Source organism: Felis catus, chromosome A1 (assembly GCF_018350175.1).
Source record: "Felis catus isolate Fca126 chromosome A1, F.catus_Fca126_mat1.0, whole genome shotgun sequence".
Taxonomy (NCBI): Eukaryota; Metazoa; Chordata; class Mammalia; order Carnivora; family Felidae; genus Felis; species Felis catus.
Window position 1 is genome coordinate 18,399,525 of NC_058368.1, and position 15,870 is coordinate 18,415,394.

At 44.4% G+C, this 15,870-nt stretch overlaps 2 long non-coding RNA genes across 2 annotated transcripts in view; both read right to left on the bottom strand.

Moving 5' to 3' along the window:
- LOC109497596 overlaps positions 1 to 15,870 on the bottom strand; it is a 379,881-nt gene that overhangs the window by 57,850 nt on the left and 306,161 nt on the right. The gene's annotated exons all lie outside the window — the stretch shown is intronic.
- LOC123383877 lies at positions 9,519 to 15,870 on the bottom strand. Its single transcript, XR_006594212.1, has 2 exons — positions 14,687 to 15,870; positions 9,519 to 14,166 (listed from the first exon to the last, which is right to left on the bottom strand). It is a non-coding gene; the product is annotated as an uncharacterized LOC123383877 (long non-coding RNA).

Below are 15,870 nucleotides of genomic sequence, written 5' to 3' on the forward strand. Positions count from 1 at the left end.
ACCGACTGACTGAACGAAGGAATGAATGGACATATGCACAAGAACTGTTGGTGACCACACTTAAGATGTCTCTCAAAGTGTAGGCAGTGAACCCCTTGTATCAAAACCAGCCAGAAGGCTTATCTCAAATGCATAGTTCTTGAAGGTGAGGCTCAGAAATCTTAATTTTAGCAAGTTCCTGGGTAATCCTCACGGCTCTCAATGCGAGAGGATGCTCTCAATGCTGTGGATGGAGGAAAGCAGGAGGGAGGGAACAGACTCTGGAAGTCACCGAAGTGAAGCTAAAAAGTATCTGTAGTGGACCCTGACCATAAGGCTGGAAGAGAGGCCAGCAGACAGAACCCCAGTTATACTCCCTGAGGCTCCTGCAGGCAGAAGGGCCCTGAATGTAGGCTATGGAGGTGGGGGAGGGTGTCACAAAACATAACTAGAAGATATGAAAAATAAAAAAGAGTTTGGTGCGGGACACTGAGGCCTGCCTCCTAGGACCCAGACAAGCAAGGTGTCGTCACACACCAGCACAGGTGATGACTGCTCCCAGGGCAGTACTGCTGCCTTAGGTTTGCCACGGCCCTTAGCGCCCTTGCAAGAAGGGACCAGCACAGGCTGGTGGAGTGTAAGAGTTTCCCGGAGCAAGACAGAGGCCCACAGAAGCCCGGTAGCCAAAGACTGGAGCCTTTGGGGAGAATAGATGGCTTCAATAAGTTGTTTGGGCTTTTACGTTCAGGTAACAAGGTTCACAGGACATTTGGTTTTTAAGAGGAGGGCTGAGGGGCGCCTGGGTGGCGCAGTCGGTTAAGCGTCCGACTTCAGCCAGGTCACGATCTCGCGGTCTGGGAGTTCGAGCCCCGCGTCGGGCTCTGGGCTGATGGCTCGGAGCCTGGAGCCTGTTTCCGATTCTGTGTCTCCCTCTCTCTGCCCCTCCCCCGTTCATGCTCTGTCTCTCTCTGTCCCAAAAATAAATAAACGTTGAAAAAAAATAAATTAAAAAATTAAAAAAAAAATTAAGAGGAGGGCTGATATATCCATCAGGGCCCCTGAGAAGGTGAATCTGAGAACTACGTGCAGATTGGGTTGGGAAGGGCGCAAATCATAGGCAGGGAATCAATCCTCCTGTAAGGAGACTACCCTTAGGGTTTCCCTACTGGAGTCTGCCCTGTTGTTCTGACAGCTTTAACATTTCCTGCCAGTGCTGACTATTTCAGACTGACTTCCTAAAGTGTAGAGACTATGTCTTCTCGCTCTTTGTGTTCCCTGCCATGTATAACACTGAACTGCACGGAGCAAGCTCGGTCTGGGTATGCCCCCTCCTAGTCCAGAGAATGTATTTGATTTTTAATTCAATGCAAATCATATATACCGTCTTTTGTAAGTTTCTCCTTCATTCAACAAATGTTTATTGGATGCCTGTTTCGTGCTGGACACTGGACTAAATATTAGGAATAAAACAGCGAGCGGAAGAGACACAGCGCCTGCTCTGATGGGGACTGCTGGCTAGTGGGGGACAGATACAAAAGGCAGAGAGTATCCAAGGCTGTTTCTGGCAGAAGAATAACACCAGCAAAGGAGCAGAAGCCCCAAGGAGAGCCAGGTCCTGTAGGTAAAGTAAGGGTCACATGAGGTGGGACAGTGGGGGTGAAGGAAAAGCATGACCTTCGATGCCCTGCAAAAGAATGTGAAATTTAACCCACAGACACTAGGGAGCCGTTAAAGACTTTTAAGCAGGTGAGTTCACCGGCCAGACTGGGTTTTAGAAAATAAACTTTGTAACAAAGCACAACATGAACCAGAGCAGACCAGACTCTTGAGACAGTTATACTGTTATTACAAGAGTCCACGTGAAAGATAATGAAGACCTGAGTCAAGATTGTGGTCTCAAGAGGCCAAAAGGCCACAAAAGAGATAGAATCTATACACTTGGTCATTGGCTGAAAGAGGAGAGGAAGGCCGGAGGAGGAACCGAAAAATGTCCCTGTCCTGACGACCATATGGATGGGAGAACGTCCTTAATTAAAGTCTGCCGTAAGGGGGAGATTGCACGAAGCAAGCTGACAGTTCCGTTCTAATTCATCCTCCACACGGCAGTTCGAACACCCCACTGAGCTCACGGACGTGGCCACAGTTCTCCTCTGCTCTGAGCTCCCAGAGCACCACCGTTCGTTAACCTCCTCAGGTACAAACTCAGTACCTCCCAATCCAACCGATATTTGTGGCAGGTCTACTTTGTTAAAGTCTGGCAGTCATTTCACGGGGGCGTGGATTAAAAGTGGTGCATTAAGATGTAGCTCCTACCTTTACGAAACTCACAAGCTAAGAGTCACTGAAGCATTCATTCTTCGCATAAGACAGGTCATGCGCTGAGCACTTGATATACCAGATAAATAGGTTACGGGGCCAGTAAATCCACATCCAGGAACGAATTAGTGCTGACGATGCTCTAATACTAACACTGATTCCTGTAACTCACAATTTCAAATCTTAGCTCATTAAGACAATATTATTGTTCTCGTTATTTTTAGAAAGGAGAAATTTATCATTTTAAACATAGAATATTGCCCTTAGCTATTTTATGTGCATAGATTAGATTATCTATAAATATCTTCTTTGGGGGGAAAAACATCGACTCTTTCAAAGTGAAACATAGCTTGGCAGTTTAAAAACACTGGACTAAAACCCGGAGCTTCCCCCATCACCCTAGACATCCACGGAGCACTGATATGTCCTGTGCTGCTTTGACAGTCGCGTCACAATTTCCATATAATTCTGTGACCCAAGCCCAGCTTTGGACAAGTTTTTCTAGATCTAATATGAGTGCCCATAGGATGCAAACACAGCTGCTTAATTCGATGTTAAAAATTCAATCACCCACATTTATTTTTTCCTCCAAAACACCGGCCAAGTGTTTGGACTGATTTTTTTCCAGGGAATTTATTGGTTCACATCACACAGACAAGAACTCTATGTCCAAAGAACTTGGAGTTTCAAAGCGACATGATGACGCAATGCAGCATTTTGACCAAATTCCATCCTGGATTTGATGAATCCACCCAAATGGGGAGGAGTGGCTGCTTCTGGTTCAAACTAGTTCTCAAGGCAGCGGAGCCTGGTGTGAACACCACCGGCTGGTGTGCTCATCTTCCCTCTGTCACTAGCTACAAGACCTGGGCTAACACACGCGTGCGCACACACACACACACACACACACACACACACACACACACACACGTTTGCTCAGGTGTTAGTGAACTATCTGAGCAAGTTGATATCCAAAGGTGCATCCAGCTCTGCAAATCAGACAACCCCAAGAACGTCTCTTAAAGAACCGTTCTCCAACTTTGTCATTCTGAGTAAACATGATCTGGTCACGCTGAAATTTCCTGTTCTTGGTAATTACAATTAATTAGCAGAAGCCTATGGCATAAAAAATTAATCACAGTGCAACAAGGATTATAAAAGCTAGCCAGATGGTGATGAGATGAACTAAGAGAAGAAACTTCTTTTTCATTTCCAAAACCCTGTTTTGAGCATTTTGTAGGCTTCTCGGACTTGGGTGATTACCAGCAAGTCATTACTAGGTTCTCTCGAGCAGGGCCCAGCCTGGGCTCGACCCAACTTTGAAAGACTTCACTCCGGTCTAAAGTTTCATCTGGAGCCTGGGCAGAAATGTGCTGTTGATGGTAGCGAGATCTACCTCTTTCTGTATTTGAGGACAAAGAGCCTTCTGACAAGCGTAGGAAGAAGGCTTCCCAATCCAGACGGAGCCAGTCGGGTCCAGAGTGTCTGTCCTGTTTGCTGTAAAGCTAAGAAGGAGGATATTAAAAAAAAAAAAAAGGTAAAAAAAAGCAAGACTTGCTGAAGACCCTCCTGCGGTCTGACTGTGCCTCACCCTGGCTAGGAAGTAGGAGGGTATTATTAAGCTATTGCCTTCATGTCTGCATATCTTAGGAGTGACTTTTGACTCAGAAACTTTGGTTCGAATGTACTTTGTAAGCAGATCTGGGTTTTTGAAATCCTGATGGAGTCTGGTCTCTGTCCTTCCTGTGTTTATCCTTAAATCCTCACTGCCCTCCCTTCTCTTGTTATTTGATGTTGTGGACTCAGGTCAATGGCTCATTATGGAATTATTTCAAACTTTGCTACTCAGCCACAAGAAGGAAGGAAATCTTACCATGTGTGATATGGATGGACCTTCAGGGCATCATGCTAAGTGAAATAAGTCACAGAGAGAAAGACAAAGGCCATATGATTTCACTTATATGTGGAATCTAAAAATCAAAACAAATGAACAAGCAAAACAAAACAAAACAAAACTCATAGATACAGAGAAATGAATGGTGGTTGCCGGCAGTGGCGGGGGGGGGGGGGGTGCTGTTTTGTAAAACCAGTGAAGGAGGTCAAGAGGTATAAACTCCCCGTCATAAAATAAATATTTCATGGGGGTGTAATGCACAGCATGGTGACTATGGGCAATAATATTGTATTACGTCTTTGCAGGTTGCTAAGAGAGTAAACTTCAGAAATTCTCATCCCAAGAAAGAACAATTCTTTGTAACTCTGTGTGGGGACAGACGTGAGACTAATTGCAGTGGTCACTTCACAGTGTATACAAGTCCATTATAACGTATGCCCGGAACTAATATGATGTTATATGTCAGTTATACCTCAATAGAACAAAGAGCTTAAAAAAGAGGCTTCACAGTAATTTCAGAGTAGAAATAGGACCTTCAAGGTGAGTTTGCTTGTGTGAAAAGTGAAACATTCTGTTCTCCAGCTTCCAGATATTTAGGAGTTTGTTTTACAAGCTGGATTCATTCATCCTGGCCTCTCATGCCAGTGTGCTGGCCCTCTCGGGAAAAGGACAGGGACCTTATGTCACCCACACCTACATTTCTTCATCAAAGGTTTGGCCGGACAAAACTGTAGGAAAAGGCCCAATAGAGCACGTGAGTGTTTAACCTTAACTCAAACAAATGATTAACTAAAATGTGAGGAGAAAAACAATAACAGGAACCAACAATGGTACGAACACGGATGAATCATCTGTCAGCCTTTGCTGATTGACGTCAGACTGGCTACAAAAGGTGTTTTACAAGCTAAGGGCAAGGTGACCTCCAGGGTCATATGCTCACGCTTCTTTAGATTATTTGCCTTCTCCAGGTACATCTCTAAAGGTGTGCAAATGCATGTCAAGGGAGCTAACAGGAAGTTAGAGTCCAAATTTTGGAATTGCTGCCCTAATGGGCTTTAGATGATCTGCATTTATCCTATGAGAAAAAAGAAACTTTAATAATTCCAAAAGGTGAGAACAAAAATTTACATTTCTCCTCTATCTGACCACCTTTATAAACTTTTTAAAACAATTTTTTAAATGTTTATTTATTTTTGAGACAGAGAAAGACAGAGCATGAGTGGGGATGGGTAGAGAGGGAGACACAAAATCTGAAGCAGGCTCCAGGCTCCGAGCCGTCAGCACAGAACCCGACGCGGGGCTCGAACTCACGGACTGTGAGATCATGACCTGAGCCGAAGTCGGACGCTTAACCAACTGAGCCGCCCAGGCGCCCCCACCTTTATAAATTTTTTAAATAATGCTTCCTGCTCTGCTTCTATCACTATTGTTTTTCCCTATTTATTTTTTTTTCCCCTTATGGCACTTATTACCTGACAAACAGATTTGCCTATTGTCCATCCCCCACCCCACTAGAATGTGAGCTTTTTGGGAATAGGGATATTTTTTTTTTTAATTTTTTTTCAACATTTATTTATTTTTGGGACAGAGAGAGACAGAGCATGAACGGGGGAGGGGCAGAGAGAGAGGGAGACACAGAATCGGAAACAGGCTCCAGGCTCTGAGCCATCAGCCCAGAGCCCGACGCGGGGCTCGAACTCACGGACCGCGAGATCGTGACCTGGCTGAAGTCGGACGCCCAACCGACTGCGCCACCCAGGCGCCCCGGGAATAGGGATATTTTATGTTCACTGCTGTACTCCCAGCATATGGGTCACTGCCCAGCTAAGAGAAGGTATCAATAAATGAATGGATCTAATCAAACATCTATCTAAGGTGATTCACTAAACGTTTCTAGGTGCATTAGTAAGTAAAGGGATAACTAAGGCTCAAAAGAAAGAGGCACGTTAATTTACCACCTATAATAGGACTTCAATAAATGTTAACTGACAATATCATCATCTTTATTATTACATGTCCATGATTTTAGATAACCTATGACCTCGGAGACAATATCCTGGAGCTTCCTCTTGGCCACGGGGCAAAATCCTGACTTTGACTCTCTCCCACCAAGACTATATACACATTCACTCTTGGTTTAGATAGGAAAGGAAAAAAAAACCTGTTGAAAAGGAAAGTGAAGGCAGTCATAGGAAGATAGAAGCTTTACTAAAAGCAGGATTCCCGATCATGAAGCAGCAAAAAGGTGGGGACTGATTAACCAATTTGTTTCAGAGAACATTTTGAGATTTTAGTTTCCTTCAGTAAAGCACATTACGTATCTCTCTGATGTGCAATGGCTCACTAGGCGTTCCTTTAAGAAAAAAATGCAGGTTCCAAAAAGTATTGGAAAGTTTCAGTGTTAAACTCATTATTGATGCTTATTATAAATTCTTTAGTTCAGCTAAGTTCTCAAATTTAATAAGGTCAAATGGAAATGTTATTTAAAAATATTTCTTTAGGGAAATGTGATTTTATTATATGGTGGCAACTCATATACACATGATCCAGCTTTCAAGTGAAATCTAACTGTACACGATCACTTGGGCGCCTGATCCCAGCAGACCTCCGGTCCATAATAATAGCCCCAGACCTCATGGGGCAAGGTTGTGCAGGAGGGGTCCTGAGAAAGCGAGGATGGGGTGGGGGAGTGTCATACTGGATGCACAGGGACACACAGAGCCCTTTTGTTCTGATGACCCTGGCAGCACGTGATGCTAACCTGAGGTTCCCCCTGCCGGGGGAGAGGGAGGCAGACACTTGTGGGGTTTTCTCTCTCTCTCTCCATCCATACAAAAGTGTCAAGTGACCCCTGGGAAAATAATGGAGGATTCGTAAATACAAATCCTAGACTCTCAAGATGACTGGGTAGGGAGAGTGTTGGGCCAGATAACTCACACTCTTGGGTTTTTTAGTGGGTGTGACTCAAAACACTGGAATTATATAAGTGGATAAGAACCCTGAAAAATCCGGGGCTTAATTCACCTCTTGGACCTTATTTAGATTTGGGTAAGAAGGCGTGGATGTCAGAAATGCTTGGAAAATACAACTTCTATTGACATGGGGTGGGGGAAGGTCTTTCTCTTCATCATGAAGACTCTTATACCGACTGAAATGTTACAGGGGGTACTTTTCTCATTTTTAGTGAACAAGTACTGTATATAATGTCTATAATTCAAAGAGAACATGAGTCAGTGCTGTGTCTCAGAGCTGGCTCAGCTACCGCCACAGTGAACACCCTTCAAGTAGGCAGACTTTCGGAGCTTCCACATCTCTGCAAAATGAATGAAGGACCAGATGGTTCTAATACTCCATGATGATAGTTCTAGTTTTCTGGTAAGGCAAGTGATCAGAATGACTCAGACTTTTCCAGAGGCCTACACAGTCAGGACAGGACAGGAATATTATCAACAAGTATTCAAAGGAATCTGCAAATGTACACAAATATAACAGAGCCATTATAATAAAGATGAAAATAGTAGGTGAGCCGTGAAGGGGAAATGGAGGGAGGAGAAGAGTTATAGCATGATCTAGGTAAAGACACATATTGCAGTTGAACTTCCTGCTGGTCAAAGGAATCGCAAGAAAATGATTCTAATTCTCAGAAGCTAATAAAAGGATGCCTAACAACTTACCAAAGGAGAGGTAGTGTAAAACAGCTTCAAAATCTAAATAGGATGTGTTGTCTGGTTTGGAGAAACGGTAAAAACCCAAGTGACAGGATCATCCAGGATAAGATTTCCAAAACTCTAAAAATGCCTTTCATCAGCTTTTCGTTTCTTGAAGACACCTCAATAATGGCACTAATAATGACAGTGGTGATAATGACGCACCGAGGGACCTGAAATAAATAACACGGCTATATTGCTTTCTGGTGATCTAATTTACAAAGGGCTAGATCTTTGACGGCCAGTGCTCTCCTCAGACAACTCTTCTCAAATATCAAACACCTCAGTCTGATTTTTGACATGATATAGACCATTGTTGGGCAAGACCTGTATCGATCCAATGAAGAAACATTATAAATAAAGAGTGCCGTTATCGCGGGACTGTTTCAGTTTATATGCAGCAGTCATTAAGTAGGATGATTTTATATTTAAACAGATGACTTGCTGGAGACCCCGTGCCAATATACAATCCAAGTGGTCACAGCTTCTTCAGGAAGAGGTTTGGCATTTTCAAGAGGCTGCCAAATTTTGAGGGTAATCATGGTTTCTCTGGAGGAGAAAAGATGGGTTGGCTTTATATACACATATATATTTGTCATTATTTAGAACCATCTGAGAGAAGTCAATATGCTCAGGGTTCACACAGCTGAAACAGAGTTTTTATGAGCTTCTGAGGTTTTTTGTGACTTTCCTGGTTTAAGATTGGATAGAACATGTGCCATATGTTTCCATAAGGAAAATGCATGTTATTGCACCACATATGGAAATATAAAGCAATTATGCAATGTAAAAGCTTTGATTTTGCTTGACAATGATAATTTTATAGACAACCCCAGAATTTCAATAATACAGTATTTTGGTAAGTGTTAAAGGAGATAAAATCTAATTGGCGGTTTCCTTAAACGAAATGAAAATCCTCAGAGAGACACATTCTCCACTTGCACGGAAATGTTCATCCCAGCATCTTTGACAATTAAGAAAATTTGGAAATACCCAAACAACAAAATGGAAATAGAGAATTATGGCTGTCTCAGTCAGCTATCGCTGCACAGTAAGCCACTCCAAAACTCTTTGGCTTAAAACAATACGCCTTTGCTCTTTCACACTGAACTACAGATCAGGAGAAGGTTTCTTCTGATCTCAGCTAGGCTGCTTCATGAAACTGGTCAGCTGATAGGTCAACCGGAAGCCGACTGGCACAGGAAGCGCTTAGCTCTGACAGCTGGGATGACTGGTACCCCTCCACGTGGTTTTGCCATCTCTAGTAGGCTAGCTTGGGACTGTTCTCACGTTGATAGTCTACAGCAGGGTCCCAAGAAGGAAAGCGGAAGTACAAAAATCTTAAGGCACAAGCTTGGAATCTGCACACTGTCGCTTCTGCTACATCCTGTCGGCCAGAGCAAGTCATAAGACCAGCCCATATTCCACGAGTGGAAAATAAACTTCACCTCGATGGAAGGAGCTACAAAAATCACGTTGCAAAGGACGCAGAAGCAGGGAGAGATGAAGAGGCAGTTTTGTAATCTACCACAATGGTGGACTCATTTGATGGATTATTATCCAGTCATTCAAAATAAAGCCTATGGAGCAAGTTTAGAGCGTTGAAAGAACAAAAGAAAAAATGCGTGTTAACTTTTATTACAACATATCAATGGACATACAAAAGGTTAGAGGAGAAATACGGATAATGATAGTTGCGTACGGATGACAGAAATGTGTTTTTAACTATGTTTCTAAAAATATTCTGACAGCTTTAGTGGACAACCCAAATCTCATATCACGTCTGCATGCAGCATAAGCCATATTTCAGTCCGTCAGTAGGATTGGGCTGAAGTACCCAGTGACTGAACAAAAGAATTATGGAGAGAAAAAGCAAATGATCTACTTTTTTTCCTTTTTAGACAAAATGATTCAACCCCCAAATTCCATGTCAGACAATTCAGCTGAATTTAATGTGACAGTATGCTTGCAATTTCTAGGGAAATGGAGTTAGAGCTTTTAGAGTACAAAGCAGAAAGCCTTTGCCTGTTAAAGTATTTTGCACAGGAGTGAAACCTTTCATTGTACGACTAAATCAATGGAGATTATCTCCTCAGTCGGAATTTCCTTTTGTCTGCACGTGTACTCTGAGGGCATCTGTTCTTGCATTCGGTTCAGTAACTGGGTTCGCAAATGAATGACTCCATTCAAGGTGATGCTGAGTATCGTACTGAAGTTACTATGTAGATATTGATTTCATGGCCTTTGACTCTCTCTGAGGTCAGTCATTGACCGGCACATTGAACCCAATCTCATGGGTTGACGTTAGCCACTGGTGGTATTGTCCTCACTAGTTTTGATTTAGTGATGCTGTGGTTCTAATACGAACCTTCTCTAGAGTACAATTTCTGCAGGATTGCTTTCAACAGGACTCACCTGTGACCTGACAGACAAACAAACCGTGGAGTATCATGTGAAGTCAAATGCAGGTTTACACTAGTGTTGACCCCTCACGTGTGGCCCAAAGTCACCGTTGTCGTGGGATGGCAAAAGAAACCAGAATTACAGAAATTCAGAGGTGGAAGGCAATTTAGCGTCCAAGGAAAATTAGGTCCACAGGCAGCATGCTATTTACATGTGTTCCGGTCCTAAAATTCGTTGCACTGAGGTTGCTCCAGACCTCCTGTTCACCGTTCTGTTGCCCCTGAGGACTTTTTGTCCTCCTACGGACGCAGATGGCTGGGAGCACCAATCCTCCCAAGACAATGTGTGGAAGCAAGATGATCACCCCACTGAGTGAGGGCCATGGCACTCCCTATCTCACCCTACCCCGTGCTCACTTTCAGAACTTCTGGTCCAGGGAGATTTGTGAGCCATCCGTCCTTTGTCCAGCCCCACCCCCTCTCTCACCTCTCCCAGCTTCTTGGTTTAACCCTCTGGCCCAGCCTAGAACCTCTATGCCCCCAGGCCCTCTCGTCTCAGTTCCCAGCAAAACATACAATCGGTGACGACGTATAATTTATTTAAATCTCAAAGTGCAATTCCTGTTTGAGGGATTTGCATGTTCACAAGGATTGAATCTCACAGAACTGAAACTCTTAAAAGGTATGAGCCCGTGGGAGGAGCACAGACTAATGCCTTCGAGCACCTGGCAGGCAGCTGGGAGTGAAGCAAGCCAGGGGGCAGGAATGAGTCTCTTCCTTGAGGCTTCTTTGCACCAAGGGTCTCCCGGTGACTCATTAACTTGATGGTCCTCGGCCGGTTCGAAGAGGCTCGAGGGGACATCTCTCACCTTGCTCCTGAGACTCTCCAGAGTACAGAATCAGGGTGTCGCCCTTTTCACTTCCTGACCAGACTATTCACCCTCTGGTATAAGAATGAGGTCATCCTCCTAGGGGGACATTCTGCTCATATTTTCCTCTTTGTTGTTTTTTTCAAAAGAAGCTGGAAATCTGGGTTTTATGTGAAATCTTCTGATTTTTATATGCTGGGAATTAATACCAATTGTGGAAAACCTTTTTGGGGTGGGGGGCAGGGCAAGTGACATCATCTGTGGGCTGAATCTGGCCCTCACGGTGCCCTTTTAATGCCTCTGCTGAGGGTGGATGTTTGGGGAAGCGCAGGACGAGGTGGGAAGAGAAGATAGTCTTCAAATCACAAAGCAGGGAAGGGGTGTCAGGGGATACGATGGGGGCTGCTTAGCGTCTCCCAGGGTGGAACGAACCCAGGAAGTACAGGATTTTTGTTCTGGGTCTCTCAAAGGGGAGACATGATTTTTAAAGGCTGTTAAAACCGAGCCTTAGTGAATGGGGCCACCCAAGTGGGACCATGGGGGTCATGAACAGAGAGGTCAAGCAGCATGAGGGTGAAAGCCCCAGTCACCATACTACCGTGCTGCCCCGTCTGTGCCCACCTTTTGCCTGTGGCCTGGGTGTGGAGCAGGGAACGTTCTCACAGAGACGGCGAGCAATACACGATCATGGAATCTCAGTGCTCTAAGCCACCTTAACGGTCATCTATCTGTTCAACCCTGTCATTTGGCACAAACTGAGCACAGAGGAGGAGGGACTTCTTGCTCTCAAGCTCCCACAGCTGCTTTATGGAGGAAGTGAGACTACCACGCAGAGACGCCCCCCCTTCCCGACGCACAGCTTATCCTTCCGATCCCTTCCCTCCACCCTCACTCCAAGAGGAGTTGTCATCAAGGTAGTTGTGAAATGAAAAATCAAACGCAGCTTCGTTTTGGTATCTCTGAAAGACTTCATACCAAAATTTCACCAGCCAAGGAAAAAAAGTCTTTCTCAAATCATGGACCCCTATTTAGGGCTTAGAAAAGAGAGACACCAAGTCATTTTATGCTCTGCTTTGACTATGATGAAAAGCTTAGGAAGTGAGCATGCCTGACATTCCACCGAGCACTTTATACACACTCCCGCACTAAATCTTCATTACTAGCCTCATTTGACAGTTGGGGGAAACTGAGGCTTTAAGAAGCTAAGAGGTCTTCCCCGAAGGCTCTCACAATTAGCAAGTGACAGAGCCAGGATTTGAACCTCTGGAGTCCAACCTAGAATCCTAACGTAATATAAACGTGGTCCCCATAGCTGACTTCACCCCTCACTCAACTCCCAAGAGATAACTAGCTTTCAAAGACCCAGTTCCCAGAAAACATCCCACTGTCCTGGCATTTAGGGAGCTGCCCCAGCCTCTTCTGCTAAACACTACTCTGAAACCCGCTTCATCGCACGTTTGGGTTTTTTTTTTTTTTCTTTCCAGGCTCCAAAAATGTGGTCTTCCCTCATTACACCAATTAGGCAGGAACAGATGGTCCTCTACTCAATAGTTAACCATTCAACATTTATGGAAGAAAATCCTGGAAGGTTTATTTCAAATACGAGAAGTGTCAACCCAAAGGAAAAATTTGAAAATAATTCTCTGGAGGGGAAGAGTTCTAGAGAAAAGACTTTGCTGCAACTTTAACCAAAATGTCATGGAATGTGTATGCTATCATGGCAGAATGTCTTGATCCCAGAAGAATCCACACAAACAGAGGAGGTAATTGGATTCATCATTCTGACACCTGAAAGGCTGACAAGAAACCTTTAACCCGCCGATAATCAGTGGAGGGTGCTGTCATTGTGTGTCGTTCAACCAGACTATGGGATATCACATTAGCAAGCTGGCTGCCCTATTAGAGGCATGTAAGTCTTTCATATACTTAGTGTGGAAGTGGATAGGATTCAAAACAGCTACTTTCTCTCTGACATGCATCCAAATTTTTAATAGCAGCTAAGTACCTTACTAAGCAATTGAATAAAATAATGCATTCAAGCCCCCCAAAAACCTTTTCAGACCTCTTTTTATCTCTACGTTTTGCTGATGGAAAATGGATTGTAATTCAAATTTATATACTGGGCAAACGGCAGGCAATAGATTTTTTTTTTCCTTTGTAAAACTCAAGCATTCCAAACTATTGGAGGAGTTAAGCAATTTTGATCATTTTGAAACTAGCTGTCAGATTTAATCTGTGCGAAAGAGACAGAGGGCAAATGTATTCTGAAGCTTGTTATATAATTTACAGATTATTTTTGCAATTTATATTCCATCAAATAGGGTATATTAGGCTCTCAGAAAGCACGTAATGATCAATTAATTTCAGCAGAGCAATCCTCATGGCACTTAAGGGACAGAAATGATTAGACCCTTTTCTAGCTGAGTCCCAAGGTCCAGTCATCAAATATGACTGATTATATTTTCTAATGGTTTCTCTATGCCCATTAAAGAGCACTCAACTATTCAGACTCTCCTCTGATCATGACATTCAAAATTTGCTCGGATGGCTCCTGACAAGCAAAAATGTATTCTCTAATCTTTAACCACATAAACAATAGCTAACCACTTGTAATTGAGTTTAAATTGATTTCAGGTGGCTTCAGAGAAAAGCAATTTCTACAATAGATTAACCTCTTAATTAAAGTATATTAAGAATACTGTCAGGTGTAGAAATTCTGCTACAGCAGAAAATTATACCTCGTTGACATTCATTTATGAAAGAATTGCTGCTCTGTTCCCAGGTAACAGGTTACTTATTTGTGGTTCTTGCCTCACTAGTTCAGCTCAAGCCTGGTTCACTCTGTGGAACATCAGTCTTTCCTATGGGACAGGGTGAGGAGGAGGACAGTGTGTGATGTGAGACAGACATTGTTTATGCTGTCCTTGCACTCAGGTCTTCAGAGAGCCATTTTTCTCAAGGAATGGGACCCTTCGGCAAAAACCAGAGACTCCCTTAACCTGAGAAAAGAGGGAAAGCAGGTGTCAACCTCCTCATCAATAGTGACTCCGCGGGTCTCCGCGGGGTGTTGTCCTCCGGTGCATTTAAGGTAGACACCCCCTTGTCTCTAAGTCCTTGCTACTGAAAAGTGGCCCTCAGATGAGCATCGCATGGTGGACCGTGAGGAATGCAGACTCTCGGGCCCCTCCAGTTCCCACTCTCCCATTCCCCCCGCCCCGCACACCAAATGAATTAGGATCTCCAAGTTCACAAGATCCCCTGGGAATTCATTTGCACTATTTAAAGAGCGCTGCTCTGAGAGACTATTTTGTCTGGATTCTCATTATCCCGGGGATCTGCACAACGTCAGAAACATCAGGTCAGTTTGGTGCAGACAAAAACAAAAACAATGCAACTGGTTGCTGAGCATTATGGAAGCCAGGCAATTTCCTCTCCATGTTTTACTTTTTGAGACCCTGCTACCTTCCTCTTTCTCATGTCCCGGGTGGGAAAACCCTGGGTGAACACAGTCCCACTCACCCAGTGCTGGCCCAGGACATGGAGTTCCTGCCTTGAGCCGCAGTTGGTCCTGGAATGAAGCTTTATCCCTGTGCTGGCTCCAGGGGCCTGGGATGATCTGACCCCGGTAGTTTGCTCTCTCGGCACCGAAATCCTTGGCTCATACTCCTGAATTGGTTCCGGCCTCTGTCATCCTCAGCTGGGGATTGTTTGCTGCCCTCAGAAATTGCATTTTTTTTAAATCTTGCCCACCTGGCCCTGAGGTAACCTACTTCCTATTGTTACCTGTCTAAACTTAGGGTTGTGGAGCGGACTTCTACCCCATAGGTGGCAGCCTCCAACCCTCCTTAGCATGGCTTGTGGTTATGAAAAGGAAGTCACACCAAAATGCAGCTGTGCTTAGCACCCAGGTGTTGTTAAGAAACATTGGTTTATAACAGCAAATCTCAGGCTTGACTACACATTACAATGCCCTGAGGAGATTCAAATTTTCCAGTGCCAAGGGTCCCATCCCAGATCAGTATTAGTTACAAAAAACTCCCAGTGATTCTATCACACAGCCGGAGTTAGGAAACGCCAGTTGAGAGAATCTTCCCTGACCCAGCCATGGCCAACACACTCCATCCTCTATGCTTGAGTAACAATTTGCTTCTTATACTCTACTTAGTCTTTCTCTCCCCACCACCGGAGCACTGAGACAATTGTGAATGAAGGGCAAAGAGCACCTGTATGTCTCAATGGACGGGGAGTAGAAGGGAGGGGAGGGGGAAGAAGAACGCCCCTGCATTACCAGTCGTATTGCCAAGACCGTGCAAGGGATGCAGACTCAAGCGGCCACCCGACTTCTTCCGGTTTGCGGTGCACAACCAGTGCAGAAGCCTCACAGAACGTGAGAAAAACGTAACCGGCTAATCACAACCACTTGCAAACCTTGAAGAAAGGCAGACAAAGACGAGGGAAGCGATTCAGCATGATACAGAAGGTGTTTTCCTACTCGCAAATATTCCAGGAGAGAAAAATGCCCCCAAACCGTCTGTGTCCATAGATGGTAGTTCTAACTTGTCCCGAGCATCCTCAAGTCGTGGAGGTAAAGCAGAGAGGGCCCCAGACGCCCCGGGCCGGCCTCTGTCCATGATTACAAAGAGAAGAAGGCAGTCCCAGCACCGCCCACACCAGGGCTCCTAGCCTGGTATCACCACTGGGTG